Consider the following 22376-nt stretch of genomic DNA (forward strand, 5'->3'; position numbering starts at 1 on the left):
ACTGGGAAAAATACAGTCATTAAGATGACCTTCTTCATGTATATCTTACTAAAGTTACACTGGTATTTGAAGAGTCAGTATATTTTTAGCTACTTTTTTCCTACAATTTGGTAAATAGCATATATCTAGAAGGATAAAATTATTGTTTCGACACACAAGAGATACTGTGGCTTCTAATTTTATGATCTCTCTCACAAATTTACAATTCAAAATAAAAGCAAAATATTGATGGGGAAAAAGTTAGGGTATGCATAGAGCATATCAAATATTCTGAGAGCTAACAATTTTCTTGGTACCAGTTATATACAAAGGAGTCAGCATAACAGATTGTAATGAATAAGAGTTTTCTCTTTTACAAAATATTTGTTTATAGAGAACCATACTAAAATCTCCAGCAATTTGATATCTAATTGTCATGATAATATCATCTACATTTTGTCAGATGCTAAATTACAAGTTATGGGAGTTTTACAGCACTTCATGCTGATTGTAAAAATGAATACATTGCTTTGGATCAGTGAATTATTTTCATGCTTTTCACGTCATCTTTAGAAAGCAACATGACACCTCTACGACTTTCGTGCTTCTTTGGTTGGAGCACATGATTGTAGAATATTGTGCTTGTTACTCTCATGCTCTTCCAATTTAGTCCTCTATCTCACCCCAAACAATGTCACCACTACCTCTTCTCAGAGTTGTTTTGAGCCATTGGTGAATATTTTAGAAGGAAAATTACAAATGAATTTAAGAATGGGCAGCTGGTTTTGTTAATGCAGGTAGTGTTTTTTCCTTGGTTATCTATATTGTTTTTATTTATTTTTCTTATATTACACTTTCATGGTTTTAAATCCAAAACATAAATATAATTATACTTGTGATATGACTTAAGTTCATCCCCAAGTCAATATATCTAATAAGGGCAATTCTATTATTTGATTTAGCTGTCTTCATAAGTGATAATCGTTATTATCTAAGTGATAATTGTAACAAAAGAAGTGACAAACTACATAAGTTTTAAAATATTGAGAGTCTGTTACTTGCTACCCTAGTCATAATTTACTCTCATTTCCTCAACCACATTCCAAATAATTGTATGATAATCATATTTTCTTGCTGCAGCCCCATCATAAGGAATAAAAGCTACTTCAGGTGATTCTGGTTTCTGTTATTGACAAGGTTTAAGACATAAAGACTGCATTTTGTTTTAATAAAAATCCACCACACCTTAATATAGTCGGTGTTATCTAAGTATTAAAACTACAAAACTATTGCAGCTCAAATTTTCAAAAAAAATTATAAAATTTAAGGTACCAGTTTTTGTGTTCTTCCATGGAGAGGACTATTTCTCCAAATCTCATCTTTCGTTTGTTTCCGCTAGAACTTTGTGGAGAGCTAAAGTCTCCTCGGCTTTAACACATTCACATTAGCAGGTCTTTAGCCCCTTTTTTGTTCAGCTTATGTTTAAGAAGTCCTATTGGTGAAAATTTATAGGTGTAGTTCTGATTTCCTAGGAGACACAATCTCATAACAAACTCCATCTTCCTGTTTCTTACAGTCATCTTGCACCATCTGCCACAATGAACAACCAAAATTAGTTATTGAATATGAATTGGGCAGCCATAAAAGCACACATACTAGTAAGATTACATAGGCTTTGAAGCCAGTAAATACACACAAATGTGTGTGTGTGTACATAAACATAGAAGATGAAATTTGTGCACATACATAGACACCATACATGACCATAAATTTTAAAAAGAGCAAGGTGAGGTATAGGGGAGACTTTGGAAGGATGAAAGGAAAAGGATAAATGATATAACTATAATATAATCACAGAAATTAAAGAAATAATAATAAATAAACAATAATAAAAATTAAGCTATTAAAATGAAGTTAATCAATATAGTAATTAGAGAGTGAGCATCAAAGTTAAAAAATGAAAACCTGATACCCTGTGATATTTGTGATAGTGAGACATCAATGACTTACATTAATGCTCGGTCCCTGTAATGCCTCCAAGACCATGAAAGTTAGTGTCTACTTTTTTATTTCCTATTTTAAAATCCTGATTCTAATTTTTCTATCATTGTGAATGATTTCCCAGTAAATCTTACTGAAACATAAGTGATTAATACTTTCTCCAACACTTCTCTTAAGTTTTTCTATGTTATTCCATGGGGCAAATAAACAGTAGACAGCTGAGAATGTGTACAAAAATTGCAACACTTGTCTAAAAACAGCAATAAACACAATTGTAAAAGTTAAACACAAAACATCATGAACTAATTCACGTTTCACTTCTATTGCAGCAACAAATACACTGACTCCAAGCAACTGCAAGAATGGGTTGATTTAGCTTATGATTCCAGGTTACATTTCAACACTGAGGGTGTGAGAAAGCCAGAGCTCAAATCCAGGCCAATCCCATGCACAGTCAGCAGCAGATAGAGGAATTATTTGTGCTGTCATCTAGCTTTCTCCTGTCCTTTAGATTTTAGGACCTCCTGCTCAATGAATGGTGTTTTTCAAAATGGTCTGGGGTCATCCTGTTTTCTTTAGCAATCAGGACAACACCATCTAGACATAGTTACAGGCCAATCTGATCTAATTCCTCAATTGAAATTCTCTGACATGGTAATTTCAGTTTTTCTATAGGTGATACTTAAAAGTAATCATTAGAGCTCTCTAATTTGAGTTCTTAGTTTCATTTGTTTTAAATATTGTTAATAACTCTATCTTTCTAGGATAAACACAAAAACCCTTGTGTCCATGAATTACATTAGTAAGGCAAAAATTAACTATCTTCCTTAAACACACAGAAACCTGCAAATTGAAAGTATTCATAAGAAACACAGGTTATTTTTTAACCTGTTTTTAAAAGATCTTAGTAGGCCTGTGATGACAGCTCTAAATATTGTCCTCATGACTTCAAGATATTTGCTGGAGTGGAAAGTACTACAGCTTCAAAGTGCACACTGAAGAAAGTAATTTATATCATGAGAATCATTCCGTTAAAAACTATAATAAGTCTGCCCTGTTAAGGTCTCTAGTGATAAAATTCTCACGTTGGTCATTGATATAACTTAGGGTATGCAGTACTCTCTTCATAGTTGTTAGGATTAATATAATTCCTAAATAATTCCTCTATATTTGTATTCAATGCTTATATCACCTTGCACTATCTTGAGATACTTTAGACAGTTAACATTTGGTCTGTAATGTGATCAGGTTAGTGCAATCCATCAGTCAGTTTTTCAGAGAGTAGAAATGTAATAATATCAGAAAAAAGTCCCTGAGGATATAATCTTTCACAACCAGAATCAAATAAATAATGGTTAACAATAATATCTATCTTAAATGTGATATTTAAAAGTAGTAATATTGGAAGGAGTCTGTCTAAAATTGAAATTTGCTGGATATTCACTTTTATTTGTTAAATCCCAGAACTTCTAATAAAAGTGTTATTAAAGTCAATATTGCCGTCAGGTCTTATAACTTTTCTTGAAGTCTTGATTATTGTTGACAAATGTCATAAGAGCTAAATCAGTGGACTTAATCCATCTCTGTCAAATAACATAGTTATGACAAATGCAAAAGTAAATTTTGTGAGCAAAACAAAAGTCTTAAATTTGAAGTGAATGTGAAGGTATAGCATCATGATCCAGCATTGTAAAATAACCTCTAAAAGCCACCTAAAATGCTTCACATTAAGGGGAAGATTATTTTAGATATTTGAGGATTAAATATATCCTTTCAATGTATTATGTGGCTTCATATTTGGGGAAGTATAACATCCAAGTAACAGAAATTCTAAATTATTGAGAGATTCTTTCTGGAGACCTTCTTAAGTGACACTCTCTCTGTAGGCTTATTTTCAAACTTTCAGCACATAATGGTGCGTTCATTCAACACCACATGGAAACTGACTGATGGGGAGCATTGTTTTCTAGTCTCTTTCAGGCAGTTGGCATGAGACTTGCAGTCTAAAAAGGTCTTTGTAAGTAAAAGATTGAATAGTGTGAAAAGCAGTCTATACAGCCTTTAAGTATTCCTGGAGGTTGTTCCTGCTCTTTACACCTGTCTTTGACAAACGGAAATTATTTCAAAAGAAAATGATTACCAACATTGTACATTTCACTCTGAATGAACAGTACACTATATATTGAGATAAAGGTCAACCATGGCTACTGGTGAACTCTCCAGGAGCCAGGAACTCAAGAAAACTGTTGCCATAGAAGAAAAATGTGTTCTCACAAAATCTTTCACAGTCCTTGTATAGAAGAGAGCTCAAACTATTAAACCAAAGAGAAATCACTAATAATACTCTACTAATTGTCCCTAGAGTGAAGGGACAAAGAGTTAGGCTAGCACTCTCACTTGAAAATGGGAAGGAGATCTTTTGTGCCTCTCATGAAAAGGTTTACAGTGTCAAAGGGAGTTCTGTGAGTAATTCAGACACAATGCTCAGGGAGATAATTTGAAACAGGTTTGTGCTCAGCAAGTCTGGATAAGGAGATCCTTGTCTTCAAAACTTCAAAAATCTCTCTTCAACTAACCCTGATATCTCTAGATAGCTATTGCTTACAGTATTTGTTCATTATTTTTTTCATGGTGCCTATAATTCATTATGTCAGTAATGGCATTTAGATTCGTATTGTATTGTCCAGGTGTCAGTTGTTTGTGTGGATTTGTGTATATATGTGGCATGCTTGTGTGTGTATGTGTGTTTGTGTGTGAGAGCTTTTTTCTCCATGTGTGTTTATGTGTCTGTGTGTACAGATTAATAACCTAAAATATTGTGATAGATGTTTAAAAATAGGTCTGCTTTTAAAAATGTTTAGAGAACTAAAATTTGATAAATGAGATTATTTCATTTAGAGAGACTAAGGGATTTAACCCATTTCTATATAGTAAGAAATTGAAAAAAGAAACTAAAATTGTGGTTCACATAAAACACAGCAAATTGTCTGGGAAGATAGTTTGCATAGTGAAGTGTCTGTGACACAAGAGTATATACCCAAGTAAGACTCAAGGAGCAGTGTAAAATTTTGTACACAACAATGCACATTAGTAAAAATTTAGCTTGGAAGCCAAAATTGGTAGACCTCTTGAATATATTTGCCAAACTGTCGAATCATATTTCAGGTTCAATGAGCGAGAAACCCTGTATCAACAAAATAGGAGGTGCTAAGGGAAATACTGTTCTCAACCTCTGACCTTGACATCAATTTGTGTGCATTTGCCTGGATTGTGTTATACTTGAATTTCTCAGTCAAACACACATGCACACATACACACAACTCTCTCTCTCTCTCTCTCTCTCTCACACACACACACACACACACACACACACACACAGAGAGAGAGAGAGAGAGAGAGAGAGAGAGAGAGAGAGAGAGAGAGAATGAACAGAATAACAACAACAGCAAATAAAGCATAGTCTCTGAGAACAGAACTTTGAAGTAAACAATAGCAACACAATTAAATAAAATTTGGGAAATCCAGAAAATGACCCTTTTCTCAGAATATTGTTACTTTCCACCATGTCTAAATATTTACGAGTTCTTTCTGTGTGACATGTGTTTGGCTTCTCCCAGGGTTTTCTCTGTATGCATGAGCATCCATTTCCGTTCCTGCATGCCATCGTTTCTCAGCGTTTTACCTGACTTCTTGAAGAGGTTGGCCAATACCAGGCAAGCATGAGGAAGTAATAAATGAGATTCTTGAAGTCCCTCCAAACCTTTGCCTTTTGCTTGTCACTGAAATAGGTGCTTTATGATTATAATTGCTGACATATTTTTCCGCTTCTACGGATTATATGGCTCTCACCTATGCTGCCCCTTTTAAAATGGGAAGAAACGTCCACTGTCATTAAAATCTCAGTGGATCTCCATAATAAAGTCCAGATAAAAACCTTTCAGAATGTTTTTCTTTCCTAACTTGAGATGTTTCTTTGATGGGATCTAAACTTATCACTGAGTTGGTGAAGCTCTCTGATAAAATATCCAATGAGAAAGACTTATTTGAATAAAGTTGCTTTTTTTAATTACAAAATCTCAGTATAAGCGGTTTCATCTATATGCATTTTTCTTCAGTTCAATCTTATATTGTTTGCTTTAAGAACAGACAGTGTGAATTTTCTCGGGCTGTGTAGTTGGGCAATAAACCTGTCAAAGACCATTTAGAAGAACATAATTTGCTGGTCATCATGAAATTCATAATTTTCCTATAATTGCAAATTTCAATTTAGCAAGCAAACTTTTCTGTGATAGTATTCTCATAATTTTAGTTTTATTTCGCATCTTATTTTAAAATAGTTTTATTATTACATTCTTGGTAAAAACTTTAGAAAGTAGCCCAAAATAACTCTCTGAGGAAATTTAATTATGTAAATTCCAAACAAAGACTGCATCTTATTATATCACATTTTATTATAAATAGTTAAATTTATTTTGAATAGTTTCATTTACTCTTTGTTCTTTTTTTGTATTTTTAAAACAATAATTTCTCAATTTACATACTAATTCCAGGTCCCACTCCCTCCCCTCCTCCTGCCCCTTCTATCTTCCCTTCAGCCCCCCCTGCCCCCATCCATTTCTCAAAGAAGGCAATGCTTCCCGTGAGCAGTCAACAAAGTCTGGCCTATCACTTTGAAACAGGACTATGGCCCTCCACCTATATATAGACTGAACAAGCCAGTTCAAGCACTAGGGATAAATCTTGGTACCCTTGCCAGGGGTCCTAGTCTGTTGCATTTATTTTTATGTTTTCCTAAAAGCTGGTTTTATTGCAGTATGTAGGCACAGCAGTTGCACATTTGAAAATTGGAAGAAAAGGCTTTTGCATGGGCATACATTCACAGATGTTTACAGATGTGCAAATGTTCTAATGTGTATTAAGTCCAGGAGGACAATAGTGATTGCTTTCCTATATCTCCTTTACCCACTTTTAAAAGGAGAGATTCTCTCATTGGACCTCAAGATTTCTCATTCAGGAAGAGTGGCTGCCCAGAAAGATCCCTGCAGCTGTGATAAGATGTACTTGTCACTACACCTGTCTTTTAAAACGATGCTAAGCATGGGAGTTGAGTTCCTCATTCATGTCTGGTAATCTCTTTTCATACTGATCCATCTTCCTAGACCAAAATGCAAAACTACTTATTTTGCTTTATACACACACACTCATTGTGCTTGAAAGAAGAAAGAGTAGGAAAAGGTCCTTCTCACAAACAGGAAACTTCCTTTTTAAGAATTCAGAAACAGTTTATGGATATAAGTTTATCCACTTATGAGTACACACCATAAACTGTTTCTGAATAGTTTATGATCCTAGAAAAGCTAAGTAATAAGGTGAACCCAAAGAAAAACATATATAGACCCACCTGGGAATTTAAATCAGACAAGATTGCCTGACAAAATTGGGATCATGGAGGCTGGGGGGTAGAAGGAAGGGGAGAGGGGGAGGTTTGCGAAGAATTTGAGGGAATGAGATAGTCAAGATGGAGAAAGAACAGATATAAGAGCAAGGAAAGAGACATCTTGACTTAGGGAGCCATTATGGGGTTATCAAGAAACCTGGCTCTAGAAAAATTCCCAGGCATTGACAAAGATGACCCCAGCTAGGACCCTAAGCAATAGAGGAGAGGGTGCCTGAACTGGCCTTGCCCTGTAGTCAGACTGATGACTATCTTAAATATCACCATAGAACCTTCATCCAACATTAGATGGAAACAGAGGTAGAAACCCACATCTGAGCACTGGACTGAACTCCCAAGGCCCAGTTGAAGAGTGGAAGGAGTGAGAATATGAGCAAGGAGGTCAAGACCATGAGACAGTTTGCCTGAGCTAATGGGAGCTCACCAACTCCAAGTTGACTGGGAATGAACAAGCATGGAATCAAATTAATCCCTCTGAATTTAGTTGACAGGGCAGACTGAGGAGCCACTCTGACAGTCACACTGAGATATGTCTCTACTACATGTACTGGCTTTTTGGGATCTTATTCTCTTGCTCAACCTAGATGTAGTAGAGAGCCTTGGACTTTCCAGAGGGCAGGGTGCCTTGTCCTCTGTTAGGATTAGAAGGGGTGGAGTGGGAGGATATGTGGAGAGCGTGGGAAGAAAGGAGTGAGTGAGAATTTGGATTGGTATTTTTTAAAGTAATAAAATAAAATAAAAAAGAATTCAGAAACAGTAATTTGACAAAGAGAACTTACACAGTCCTGGCTCTGACTGTAACCCTCTTTAGGCCCTTCCAATCAATGAACACCACCTGTGTAACTTCTAATTCATAGCAGCTGGGGATAATTTCCCTTAGTACTGATTGCCAGGAATTATTCCCAAGACAGACCATTAGATATGGCTTGTGAACAACTCAGTTGTGCGTCTGAAAAAATTAATTCTCATAATTCCTGTGAGAGTCATTTGTGGTTTGCACATTATATAAACCAATAGAATTCATTTTAAAAACATGACATACTTTGTTTTGAAAAGCCAGGAAATTATACAAACTTTTAGAGAATTTATAAGATTCTTATATAACTATTTTAAAACAAACAAAAATATGTAACTGCTGATGACAGGATAATAGGGAACATTTGACAGTCGCCTGTGGTTTATTACCCATGCAGTACATGTTTAAATACATACATTAAATTTGTATGCTAAAGATTTCAAATCGTTACTTTCCGTAGTTATTTGGAAGCATCACTGCTTATGAAAGAAAAAAGAAAAGTGAATGAATTTATTGTCATGCTTCAAGTATTAAAAATTCTCTGAAAGAAAAGGGGATTCCAGTGCTTTGGCAATGGTACTGACTCTAAGGAGGTTTCTGTTTTTATTTCTGTTTAGGCTCTCCCATCTGGTGATTATCCCCAAATTACTTCCCAAGCTTACCCTATTTTTATTAGTCTGGAGATGTGTATGTGCCCTTCTATAACAATAGGAGGACCATACATTTTCTTGATGACAATCTTTTGTTGTTTTGCTGGGGTTAACAAATAAAGAAATTCCTGCACTAGGTCATCAACTGTCAAATCTAGAATGAAAAATGACTTGGCTTGACCATTCTCACACCATTGTAGTATTTACTGCTGAAACATTTAAAAAGAGGAGTCAGTGTATTATCTGTCTATCCATTGATGATCCAACCAGATTTAGGTTGTTCAAAGAAATGGGTCACTTTCTCTTACCTTCAGTAAATTTTCTGTTATTAGTTTACCACAAAGATGGGAGTGAAATTTTCTTCATACTGAGTGAGGTAACTCAGACCCAGAAAGACAATTATCATTTGTTCTCACTCATAGTGGTTTTTAAACATAAAGCAAAGAAAACTAGCCTACAAATCATAATCCCAGAAAACCGAGACAACAATGGGGACCCTAAGAGAAACATACATGGATCTAATCTACATGGGAAGTAGAGAAAGAGAAGATCTCCTGGGTAAATAGGGAGCATGGAGACGTTGGCAGAGGGTTGGAGTGAAGGGAAATGGCAGAGAGGGGAGTAGAGAAAAATGTATAGCTCTATAAAATAAAATAAATTTAAAAAGAATGATGTAACTCATAAAAATTAGTAGACTATTCTTTCATAACTAAAATGAATAATGAATATTTATATTTTTAGACATCCTTGAACTCTCAAAAATACAGGACCTCTTATTGAATATTTTAATTTCCATAACCTAGGTGCTTGAAATGATTTAGGAAATGTATGTCTTTCAATAGTTAATAACTGAGAATATTTATTATAACATACACTTTGTTTGAAATATCCTATTTTCAAATTATATTTAGTTAAATGGATTTAAACAGGCACTTTTGAGAAAGTGAGGACACAGTAAATGTTATCATCTGATGAAGCATGCAGGCCAACTTTAAAATGAATTTAAAATATCCCTAAACAACAGCATTCTCCTAAATCTGTTTTTTAAAATAAAGACTTTGGCTTTAATGAGATCAAATGTCATTGGAAAATAAAATATGAAAGGTGTTCTCCACTCTTTCCTTATATTGAGCAGGTAACATCATCTTTAGCTTTCTTCCAGAAGGAAATACTGCTAAAAATGAAATTGTATGGGGCTGGAGAGATGGCTCAGAGGGTAAGAGCATTGCCTGCTCTTCCAAAGGTCCTGAGTTCAATTCCCAGCAACCACATGATGGCTCACAACCATGTGTAATGAGGTCTGGTGCCCTCTTCTGGTCTGCAGGCATATACACAGACAGAATATTGTATACATAATAAATAAATATTTTAAAAAAATGAAATTGTGCAGCATAAAAATCCTCAGATCTTCACCTCCCTTCAACTACTGAGGAGTACCTATTGGTAAACTCTCAAATGTTTACATATAAAATATGTTCTCATTAAATTGAAAGACTTTTCTCACATTATTTTAAATAGAAAATAATTTATAGTTTCCAATATTAAAAGATCAAATAATTATCATAAATCATGCTTAAACTACTTCTTTTCCTCCTATGAGATGTAAATACCCTTCCTGTGTCTTGCCAGATATACAACTCAGGAATATATTACTTGCCACACACACATACACACTTCAAATATTAAAATAAGATACTTCCCTGTCTCCATTTTGCATTGAAGAAAAGAAACCTGAATTTGATGAACATAATTAGGCAGACACAGATTGAATAATTTTATTGTCATTCTTCCTTCCCACTAACAGCCTTCAAAAGCTTTCACATTAAATAAACTTAAAATTTTTCCAACCTCTTCCTTCACTAGAGTTGAGTTTGCTGTTTCAAATACAGGAGGAAAAAGGTCTTGAATAATGTAATTTTTTGCCTGTTCAGGTATATCAGATCCAATATTTTATTCACAGAACTGATCCTTCTGTGGATTATTTCAGCAAAATGGCAAGTATTCTTCATAAACAGACAAAAGAACCTAAACTGCTACTAATAGTAGTCACATCCCTACCTTTGGGAATTATTTTGTTCTTGTCTAGCAAGAGAAGGACCTTCTAAGTTTATTTAGGATATATAACAAATATTTCCATTCTGAATAAGCTATGTTTTTCCTTCTATTAATCCCCTGAAACATAAAACTGGTTGAGGATTCCTGAAGTGAAAGTAGCCAAGCTCTATAAGAAACCCCATCAACTTTAGCATAAGACTTTCTTTCACTAAAAGTTATGACTGTCTCACTCATTCAGATCAATGTAAGTTACCCACTTAGCAAATCAGGTAAATAAATTCATTTTACCTTCTTTTTCAAAAAATACCATAGACTGAACATGCCTGTTATACTAATCACTGCTTAGGTCTTAGTAAATTAGATATCCCTAATACAATCTGATGAAATCTTTACACCTGTATATATGATAATAGTAATCACTGTTATTTCTATTACACCATTTATACCATTGAATTAAATTGTTAATGAAATTAATTAATTACAAACATTTCTCCCTGTGCATCTCAAATATGTTTCTGTAATTAAATAAGTTAGTTTAATATAATCAATGTAATGTGAAGTTTGTAATAAATGCACATTATACACTAACTCACCCAGATATCTACATTCATTTGCTAGCTCTCATTGCAATTTTGAAAAGCCAATATTCACATTTTTAAACTTTATAAAATGGATATAATATATTTGGGGTTGCAAACAAAGCAATTTGAGCTAATATTTCTACTAGTGAGATGTCAAGAAAGTTGAAAGTAAAGTTCTGAACAATAGAATAGGCTGTGTGAGCGAGCAAGTTGAAGATGGTTGTCACTGAGATGGCGTTTCAGCAGGAATGCTGAATAAACATATTGTGAAGTAGAAAATTTTTTTTAAAGAATAATATATGTGTTTAATGATGATAAAACATAGCCTACATTCCATATTATTTACAAATAGCATCTCACTTATTGTCCATGCAACCTTTTAAGTGCACTATTGTTTCTGTTATTATTTTTTCTTTTTTTAATTTAATTTTACTTTTTTTTAGTTGTTGCAAAAAAAAATTTCCCATTTCCCTCCCCCTCCTCGCACACATCGCCCCCTCCCCCCACTCTTCTCCCCCTCTTCTCCCCCCCCCCACTCCATTCCCCCTCCCTCTCGAGAATGAAGAACAGTCCAGATTCCCTGCCCTGCAGGAAGTTCACGGTCCTCCCACTTCTATCCAGGACCAGGAAGGTGAGCATCCAAACAGGCTAGTCTCCCACAAAGCCAGTTCATGTATTAGGATCGAAACCTAGTGCCATTGTCCTTGGCTTCTCATCAGCCTTCATTGTCTGCCACGTTCAAAAAATCCGGTTTCATCCCATGCTTATTCAGTCCCAGTCCCGCTGGCCTTGGTGAGCTCCCAATAGATCAGTTCCACTGTCACAGTGGGTGGGTGCACCTCTCGTGGTCCTGACTTCCTTGCTCATGTTCTCCGTCCTTCTGCTCCTCATTTGGATCTTAAGAGCTCAGTCCGGTGCTCCAATTTGGGTCTCTGTCTCTATCTCGATCCATCGCCAGATGAGGGTTCTAAGGTGATATGCAAGATATTCATCAGTATGGCTATAGGATAGGGTCATTTCAGGTTCCCTCTCCTCAGTTGCTCAAGGTACTAGCTGGGGACGTGACTTAGCATGGCAGTATCAAACAAATCATAGAGACAAGATGTGAGAGTGGTATTGATGTCAGTGATCATCGATCCTTGGAACAGTTACAAATTCAGTTAAAACAATAAGACTTGATGAACACAAAGCAATTTATCATTCTTAACTTTCTGGATCATTCTCTTCATCCTAAAGTTGGTTAATTTTGAAAACAATAAAAGAGTACTCAATCTCTTGTATAAACTTCAAATTTGAACTTGAGATACTATTGTTTATGTTTGTTTTTAGTATAGTAAAGAAATGGTCCGCTTTTCTTTTAGCATTTTTTATTTGACAATAGTGACTGTATCTAAACATAATATAGGAGATTATATATTAATTGAATATTAACATATCTACTGAGGATCCTGGAAACAGTTATAGGTCAAAAGAAAAAAAGGAGAAAAACAAACAAAAAATAAAAAACAAAACACCACAGTGATTCCCCTGAATGGTTAGTTCCATCTAACCATTCCAACTTAAGTTAAATCTTAAGTACATATATTGTCCTGTTGTAGTCAGGATTTTATTGGTTCACACCTAAAGCAATAATAACTCAAGTTTATCTATATACTGTCAATTCCATTTAGCAGAACACAGAGAATAGATATATATTAAAATATTACAAAACAAAGGACTCTTTTTAAAAAGAACAATAGTTTCTTTTATATTGGAATTGACTACAGTCTACTCTAATGTCATACTTTTGCCAAAGTGTGTTGTGGGAAATGATTCTACCAATAGCTTTGGGGTACCAGTCTTAAAGTGTGGCTTCTTGTCAGTGCACATGATCTCTTAAGAAAGAGAGAGAAGTCGTATGTCCTTCCTTGGGATGTAAAGACTGAATAAGGTGTCATCAAGAGGTGTATGGCCATTTATCAGCTCCTTATATCCCCAACTCTGTGAGCCAGTTCTCCACCACACCACTTAATATGTATATTATTTTATGACTCTCACTACAATGGTGAATGGAACTTTTGTTTAATATCCAACAATTCTTTGGAGAATATTTCTATGAGCTATCCAAATTGTCAAATACATAACATATAAAACAGTGCTAATAACAATTAATACTAATTTGATAAAGAATACAAAGAACTATCTTTATATGCTACTTTAAAGATATTTCTTATGAAGAATATTGAGAAAATATTAAATATTATTTTTATATATAGCTGTGAAATAATCCTCTTTACACTGTAAAGATCTGTCACTTGAATTGGTTTAATTGGCCAATAACCAGGCAGGAAGTATAGTGGGACTACCAAACTAAAGATGATGAGAAGGAAAAGGGCAGAGTCAGAAGTTACAAGCCAGACACAGAGGGAGCAGGAGATGAATATGTCATGTTATCAAAGAAACCACCACAGGCTAGTATGTTAACCACATGCAGAGAGAGCAAGGTGATGGGCATACCATATCACCACATGGTAGAGCATAAATAAGGAAAATAAGTTAACTTAAAATGAAAGAGCTAATTAACACTAAGCCTGAGCTATTGATGGAACAATTGATAAGTAGAAGCTATTGGTGAATCTTTTATAAGTAATGTTAAAATTCTGTATGGTACTTTGGGAAGAGGTTGCTGAGCATTTGGAACGAAGCAACTCCTAGACAGGAAACTTCCACCTATAACACATTTCATATTATGATGAGCAATATATTTTTGCTAATTTTTAATGATTTAGATTGTCATCACTGAATTACTATTTACTACTTGGTCTTTACCAATTTATCTATTTTAAGATTTAACTTTTAGCTAAAATAATTCTTAATCTTCAGATTTAACCAGATTATTTATTGTGACATGGAGTACAATATAAAGACAGAGAAAAATGATCATTTTTATAAGCTCCAGATATACATCACAATATAAATTAAATATTATATTATATTCCACAAGTAAAGCAAAAATTTGAAAATTTTAAAGTAGTTATGTGTGACATAATATTTTTCATACAAATTCACAAACACTATTCTTTGTGAATTGTCTTCAATAAATCAACTAATCACTCTAATAAATGGATATTACTAACGTTATAGCTATAAATTAATAATTGGGAAAGTTAATATCACAATGAGTGTAGCCCTTGAAAGGACAAGAAAATTTCTAAATAAAACAAAAAATGTTAACACAACTGCATTGCTTTAACACTAGTAAAATCTAAAAGTTAGAATAAATTTGCTATCAGTGTTTGTGTAGGAAAAATTAAAGACTTTAAGAGGAAGAGTGAAAAAGTGAAGTTAGTTAAAGTCACATCAGAATCCAACTCTAATTGACTACAAATAGTGTAAAGACAGGCAGCAGACTGAAAGGACACGTGTTTGTCTCAGAGAAGATTGATATCTGTGGTGCAAAACTCATTCCTGCAAATCAAATGAAGAAAATAATAGCAACTCAATTATAGAATAGGGAAACAATTATGGAAATGATCTAGAGAAGAATGGATAAAATAATCAATTAAGTTGTGCTTCATCTCATTAATTAAAAATGGAAAAGCTGATGAACACATTATTAGCATATTTTAACCATAACCTTCTAATAATGCCAAATGTTGTTGAGAATAGAATTTTAAATGGCCATATTAAGCACATTGCAAGAATATTACATAAACAATCATGTGCACATTTTGCATCTCAGCTTTATTTCTTGAAACTAAAGATTTAAGTTTATGTACTCACAGTTAAGTATACTTGAGGCCTCAAGTTTTCTTTCCCTAATATTAAAAATAGCATAGTATAAATAAATGTAAAATATTAAAGAATGAATAGGTAAATTTAATACATAGGTATACTATAAAATATAATATTCATGTTCATTTAGAAAAATATTACATATGAAATACAACCACCTATGTGACACTATAAAATATATCTCAAAAGCAGCAAATAGATTGAATAATAAAAAAAATAGTCTAATGAAAATGCATATCAATATTAGTAGCATGTGTATATGTTTATACATATACACACATAAGAGAAACATAAATATGTATTTAAACATACATATCAGAAATACCTAAATAAAAGTGAAGGGAAAGGCCTGACTTACCACATGCTGCAAAGGCATTTATTTTAAGAATTTTATTTTTAAATTTGTGATTTTTAGATTTATTGTTTGACAGATAAAAGTTAAGAATTATATCATTCTCTAGCAGAAGTACACAATTTAATCACTTGAGATGAGCCAATTGGGAAAATGTTGTAGGGATGTGCTCATTGCATGGATGTCTCTTCTTATGTTGAAAATCTGAATTAGCTTGTATAGAAATCTGAACTACAATTATAGCAAAACTCAATGTAATTTGAGTTATTCACAGAAATGGTTTGAACTTAAAGGCAGGTGATACATTGCACAATTTTTTAATAATAATAAGTAAATTAAATATTAAAATTAATCTGGATATGTTGAGAATGTAGAAAACTAAATATACCAAGATTTAAATGAATCCATTTATGTTTTTCATTGAAAAGATGAATATTTTGTCACAGTATGTAGGACTAACTGGTAAAAGATTCATAACAATATTTATATCTTTAAAATAATATGACAAACGAGCCAGGTGTTGGCCTCACATCTATAGGCCTAACACTGGGGATGCTTACGCAGCAGAAATCATGTGCATTGAAGACATTCTGTCCTTTACAGTGTGTTCCAAGTCTATAGTAAGACTTTGCTCTATTAATGACAATAACAATAATAATAATGTAAATTTAAATGAAATAATTAGCTCACCAATGATGTCAGTGAAGAGACACAAAGTACTAATACTAATCCTTGTCCTAAGCAAATAAAGATGCAAGTGATTTCATTTCATTTTCCTGTTCTATTTGCAGAGATTTCACATCACTGAATGGTAAAATAGTCAAAACTGCAGTCATGGGCTAGACATTAATCTAAGAAGGCTAAGGGGAGAGGACAATGAAAATAAGGGCAGCACTTGATCACCAATATCATCAGAACTCAGAGTGAACAAATAATTTCGTGGCAATTTCTCCCTACTTGATATCCACATTTTTGAAAATAAAATTCAATAATTCAAATGTATTCCATGTGTCCATTTCTCTTATTTTGCTTCTTTTTTTCTTTTAAAATTATTTACTTCCTCTGAACAGTCTCATGAGCTCCTCCTCATTCTTTTTCAAATCAGTGGATTCTTTCCCATTATAGCTGGATAAAACTTTTGGTTGCCTCCTTCATCTGGAAAGTTTCATGATGCCTTCTGTAACATGACAAAAAAGTCCTAAGACAGGATGCATTCAGATCAATTTAAGCTAAAGGGTCTCTGAGTCCTGTTTATGTAGTCGATGGTGTACTCATCAATAGGGACTTAACTTGACAAGGGTATTTTAAAGAGTTGATTAGACAGTTAGGGTTTCAACTCTAGCAATCTCTAATAATACAGCAGTGCCAAGGGAATACAGCTGTAGTGCATAAATAAACAATTGGTAAAATGTTGAGTTCAAGGTAAACACTGTTGCTTCCATCTAACTCTTCATTTGTCCTCCTTCTTTTGTTCTTTGTTCCTGTAATCCATTTTTATTTCCCTTTCTCGGTCTTTCCAAATTTCCGTTCTCTCCCTCTCCAATATTTTCTTTCTCCTCATTCTTCTACCATGAAATGCAGCAGTACATTCCCAAACACATCCTCTTCCCTAGACTTTCCAGCTCCCAGAGGAGTATACCAAGTGAAGTTTTATCCTCAATAAATTAACCCGTTTCTGATATTTTGTCATTCTTTAACAAAGCAAAGTAACAGTGGTTTTATACTTTTTTCATTAAAGCATATGAAATTCCCTACCATTATACTATAAGTGATGAATTACTGTTGAAAATTTTCTCTTTCATTTTCAATATATATGAAATTGTTACCACAATGGATTATCTTTTTTATTGTTTCATATTTTCCTCAATTTTACAACTCATTTTAACAATGTTCACCACACTTTTGCCTTCATGACTTCCTCCCTATCCTGCTGGATCACTACAGGGATAACTTCTAAATTTTGTCATCATTGATTATTTTTCCAATGGTTTATTCTATTTTTATTTAAGTTTATTGAGTATATTCAGTTTATATATGTCTGTATACCACAGGGATATCTGTTACCTAAGAAGGTCAAAGGAAGGTCTTGGATCCCTGGACTAGTGTTATGGATGATTGTACCCTCCCATATGTGTGATTGTAATTGAACCCAGGTTTTCTGCTAGTACAAGCATTCCTACTCAGTGAGTCATCTTTCAGAGCCAAAATTTCCAATTATTACTGTAAATAGTTTGTAAGGTTTCCAACCTCTTATCTTCTAGGGCTATATTTAAATCAATAATTTAATTTTCGTGTAAATAAGAATTGCCTACTGGACCTTTGGCACATACTTAACATACTGATCATTTAGAAATAAAGTTTACATCAGTTAGCTTTGTATAGTTCTTGCAGGTTAGTACAACACTTAAATATTTTTTTTGTAATTCTACAACCCAATTTCATCTTACTTGAAAACTTAGAAAAATACTTTAAAAATAAAAAGGTCAAATATAGCAAAAAACAAAGCAGATAACATAACTATTTTCAATTCATTAAATAATTCTGGTAATATAATGTTACTGATAGGAAGAAATGTAGGTCCTCATGGCTTACTATATCACAGAGAGGGTAGATAATTTTCAAAATTATATTAATATTCAAATATTTTTCACACTCATAAACCAAACCATAAAATATGTAATAACAGAATATAATTACCATATTAAAAATAAGATAGTCTACTAGTGTGAAATTGAACTAAATATGAATGAATAAGTTCTCTAATTTCAAAAACAGTTCCATTTAAATGCATGCACAAACCTGCCTTACTCCAATTCCCATGAATTCAACCAAGATTTGCAGTCAGTAAATCCAAATTTACTGGTTTGTTATTGGTGATATTAAAGAAAAACTCTAAAGTTGGTTATATTTTATTAGGATAGCGTTTACGGAAATAAAATGTTTTAATTGGGTGAGTTAATGTTCCAATGAAAGGTACTCAAGACCAGAAAGATATAAAAAACCCATTATAAGTGTGATCAATAAACCAGACAAGCATTATGTTTACAGGAGCAATTACATTAGGGTAGAAATAATTTGGAAGTTATTTTAGGAAAATTCAGCCTTTCTTTCCGGTGAGACGTAACTGTTAAAAGGGATGATGTCATCTCATCATGTTATAAGATGGAAAAAAATGAGTGCAATCAACTGTCAGTCTTTTTTACAGTTCATTTATTGAATATGTATAAAAATACTACTTAAGAAAAAGATAAAATTAACATTTACAGTCTTGCATATAGAAGAAAGAAATTGGTTATGAGGGACTTTCGCCAATGCTGAAAGGAAACTGACAGTATCCATTGCTATCAATCAGTCACCATAATGCACGCTCACAATCTCTGGAGCAATCCTGACATTAACAGCTATTATCTTCCTACTGCTCCACTGAAGGACCAAGACGCTAATTCACCAGGCATATCACAGGATAGAAATCAAAACGTGAATATTTATTAATTTGACAGCGTATGCTTCATAATATAAGATGATCATTTGGAGTAAATATGAGGAACAATTGAGTTTAGTTTTAAACGAAAATGTTTTTCGTCACAGTGCAAACCAGGGTGTTTATAAGAAAGTGACGATACTTTAATCTTAGTTCTCCGGTGAGCTGTCTCTGTGGTTTTCCTCTCACGACCCCTAGGATCACAATCCCTCCTCCATTTCCTTAGCAAGACTCCCAGAGGTCAGCCTAGTCCTTGGCTGAGCATCTCTGCATCTTTTTTTTTTTTAAATCATTTTCTGGATAAAGGCTGTTTGAAGACAATTAGGATACTCACCAATCTGATTACAGTAGATGGGCAGTTCAGGTACCCTCTCCACTACTGCTAGGTGCCTTAGCTAGAATTATCTTTGAGGATTCCTGGTGTTTTCCCTGTCATGAGGTTTTTCTCTAACCCCAAAATGGTCCCCGACCTAGGTTCACTGCATGTGTGTGACTGTTGTTTAATTTGGATTTTTTGTAAGGTTCTTAGCAGTGAAATCAGGACCTGTCCCTGCTTCTTAGTTGGCTTTTGGGCACCTGCTTCCCATGCTGGATTACCTTGTCCAACCTTGAAGCAAGGGGAAAAGCTCAGCTTGATGTGCCATGCTTTTTAATTGATAGGGAAGAGGAGTTGAAGGAAGGGGAGTTAATGGGAATAAACATGCACATTTATACTAAATCAATCAAGTATGGATAGATAAAAAAGACTAATACCTTTCATTTGAATAGCGTCTCATTATAGCATTACTTATTTAAAGATAAAATGTATATGATAAGGTGAATGTTCCTGATCTGGATAGAGTTAAATTGTGTAATGCTCTACAGTCTAAATGAAGACTTAGTTTAAAATTATTGAACGCAGCTTCTGCTGTTGCTGATGACATTGTCTTGTGTTTACTTCTAGCCTGTCCAATTGTTTACCAAATAGGCCATTAAAAACAAAATTTGATATGGTTTAATATTAGAAATATATAAATTAAAGGCTGACGAGATGGTCTGTGTGTAATATAATAGAGTTCTTGCACACAGAGCTAAATACATGAGTTTTGTCTTTAGAAACCCTCAAGATGTAAGGGAAAAATGACTTCTGAAGGTTGTCCTCTGTCTTTTTTTTATATTTAGTTGATATAATAAAGATTTCCTATTATTATGCTTTAAATTTTGTGGTATAGTGTTAGGAATTTAAGATATACCTTTAGTACAGCTATTAGATATTGGAAAATAAAGTCACATTTTAATGAATAATTGTGTAGTTTTTAAAAGCAATATATATAGATATATAGAGAGAGATAGATTTTTTTAAAAAAAAATATACTAAGTCTTTAGTCTTTAAAAAGCCTATATTGTACTGTAGCACTATAAGAGTAATCATTGGGATTTACCTATATATTTCTCTTTCTTTACTTGGGACTGTGTTATTTTTGTTTTGTTGTTGTTGTTGTTGTTATTTTGAGGCAAGGTTTCTTTCTGTAGCCTTCTCTGTCCTGGAACAAGCTCTGTAGATCAGGCTGGCATTGAACTTACAGAATATATTTTGTTCATGCTCACTACCATACTCAAATTCCTGCCTGATATATACCCACCTATCCACTTGACTTCTCTATATTTTAATTAATTAATTAATTTTAAAACGTGTTTTTCCCACTTTCTCTTCAATAAGGTTCAGTGTGGCTGGCTTTATGTTGAGGTCTTTGATCCATTTGGACTTGAGTTTTATGCATGGTGATAGATATGGGTCTATTATCATTCTTCTACATGTTGATATCCAGTTATGCCAGCACCACTTGTTAAATATGCTTTCTTTTTCCTATTTGATATTTTTTGCTTCTTTGTCAAAAACCAGGTATTCAAAGATGTGTGGATTGATATCTGGGTCTTTTATTCAGTTCCATTGGTCCTCCTGTCTGTTTCTATGCCAATACTAAGCTGTTTTCAGTACTTTAGCTCTTTAGTAGAGTTTGAAGTCAGGGATTGTGATGCCTTTAGAAGTTCTTTTATTGTACAGGATTGTTTTGGCTATCCTGGGTTTTTTGTTTTTCCATATGAAGTTGAGTACCATTCTTTCGAGGCCTTTGAAGAATTTTGCTGGAATTTTGATAGGCACAGACTTTTTAAAAAAAGATTTATTTATTTATCATGAATATAGTGTTCTCCCTGAACGCCAGAGGAGGGCACCAGATCTCATTATAGATCGTTGTGAGCTGCTGGGTATTGAACTCAGAGCCTCTGAAAGTACAGTCAGTGCTCTTAACCTCTGAGCCATCTCTCCAACCCCCACTCCAAATTTTAAAAAAAAATAGCTAATACCACACTACTCCTCAAATTATTCAACAAAATAAAAACAGAAGGAATGTTATCAAATTCTTTTTATGAGGCCACAGTTATTTTGATATCAAAGTATATAAAGATTAACAAAAGAGAATTACAGACCAATTTCCCTCATGAACATTGATGCAAAAATACTCAATAAAATACTGAAAAACCAAATCTAAGAATGCATAAAAAAATCATCCACCATAATCAAGTTGCTTCATCCCAGAGATTCAGGAATGGTTTAGCATATGAAAATCTGGCAATGTAAATGACCGTGTAAACAAGCTGCGCTCCTGCTGGAGTCTCTGGGTTATCCTTTGCACCTGATGGAGCCTGTTCAGGACTCGCTCATTCACCTGCTCGATCTCCCGGCAGCGCCGACCTAGAGCCTGGTACTTTCTTCTATTTAGTTCCCGTAGGCGACGCCTGCGACCCGGGCTGCCTCTTCCTCTTCATCCCGCTCCCGGAGTCCTGAACCACCGAGACCACCGGACACAAACTCCACTTCTGTCTCTAGCTCACTCTCCAGGATGTGGCCACCAAACAAGGGAGGCAGAGCCAGCTCTGAGCCTGGTGGCGCTGAGAACTCTTCAAAGCCCACGGCTGCCATGGTCCCCTCTCTGTGTTCCAGCTCCATTTCTCGGGTCAGGAGACACCTCAAGCCCTTAAAACGTGTTTTTATTGATACAAAGAAAACTTTTCTATTTCTTGTTCATTCATCAACCCATTGCTTCAAATCTACCTAAATTTCAACCCTGTTCATACTTTGTTGATAACTTCTTATTTGTCATCCCGAAATGTGTACATCCACATACGTGTGGACATATAAACACATGTATGCATGCACAAGTATATACTTTTATGTACAGACATATTTATATGTATGTGTGTATATATGTA

This window comes from Microtus pennsylvanicus, chromosome 15 (genome assembly GCF_037038515.1).
Source record: "Microtus pennsylvanicus isolate mMicPen1 chromosome 15, mMicPen1.hap1, whole genome shotgun sequence".
NCBI lineage: Eukaryota > Metazoa > Chordata > Mammalia > Rodentia > Cricetidae > Microtus > Microtus pennsylvanicus.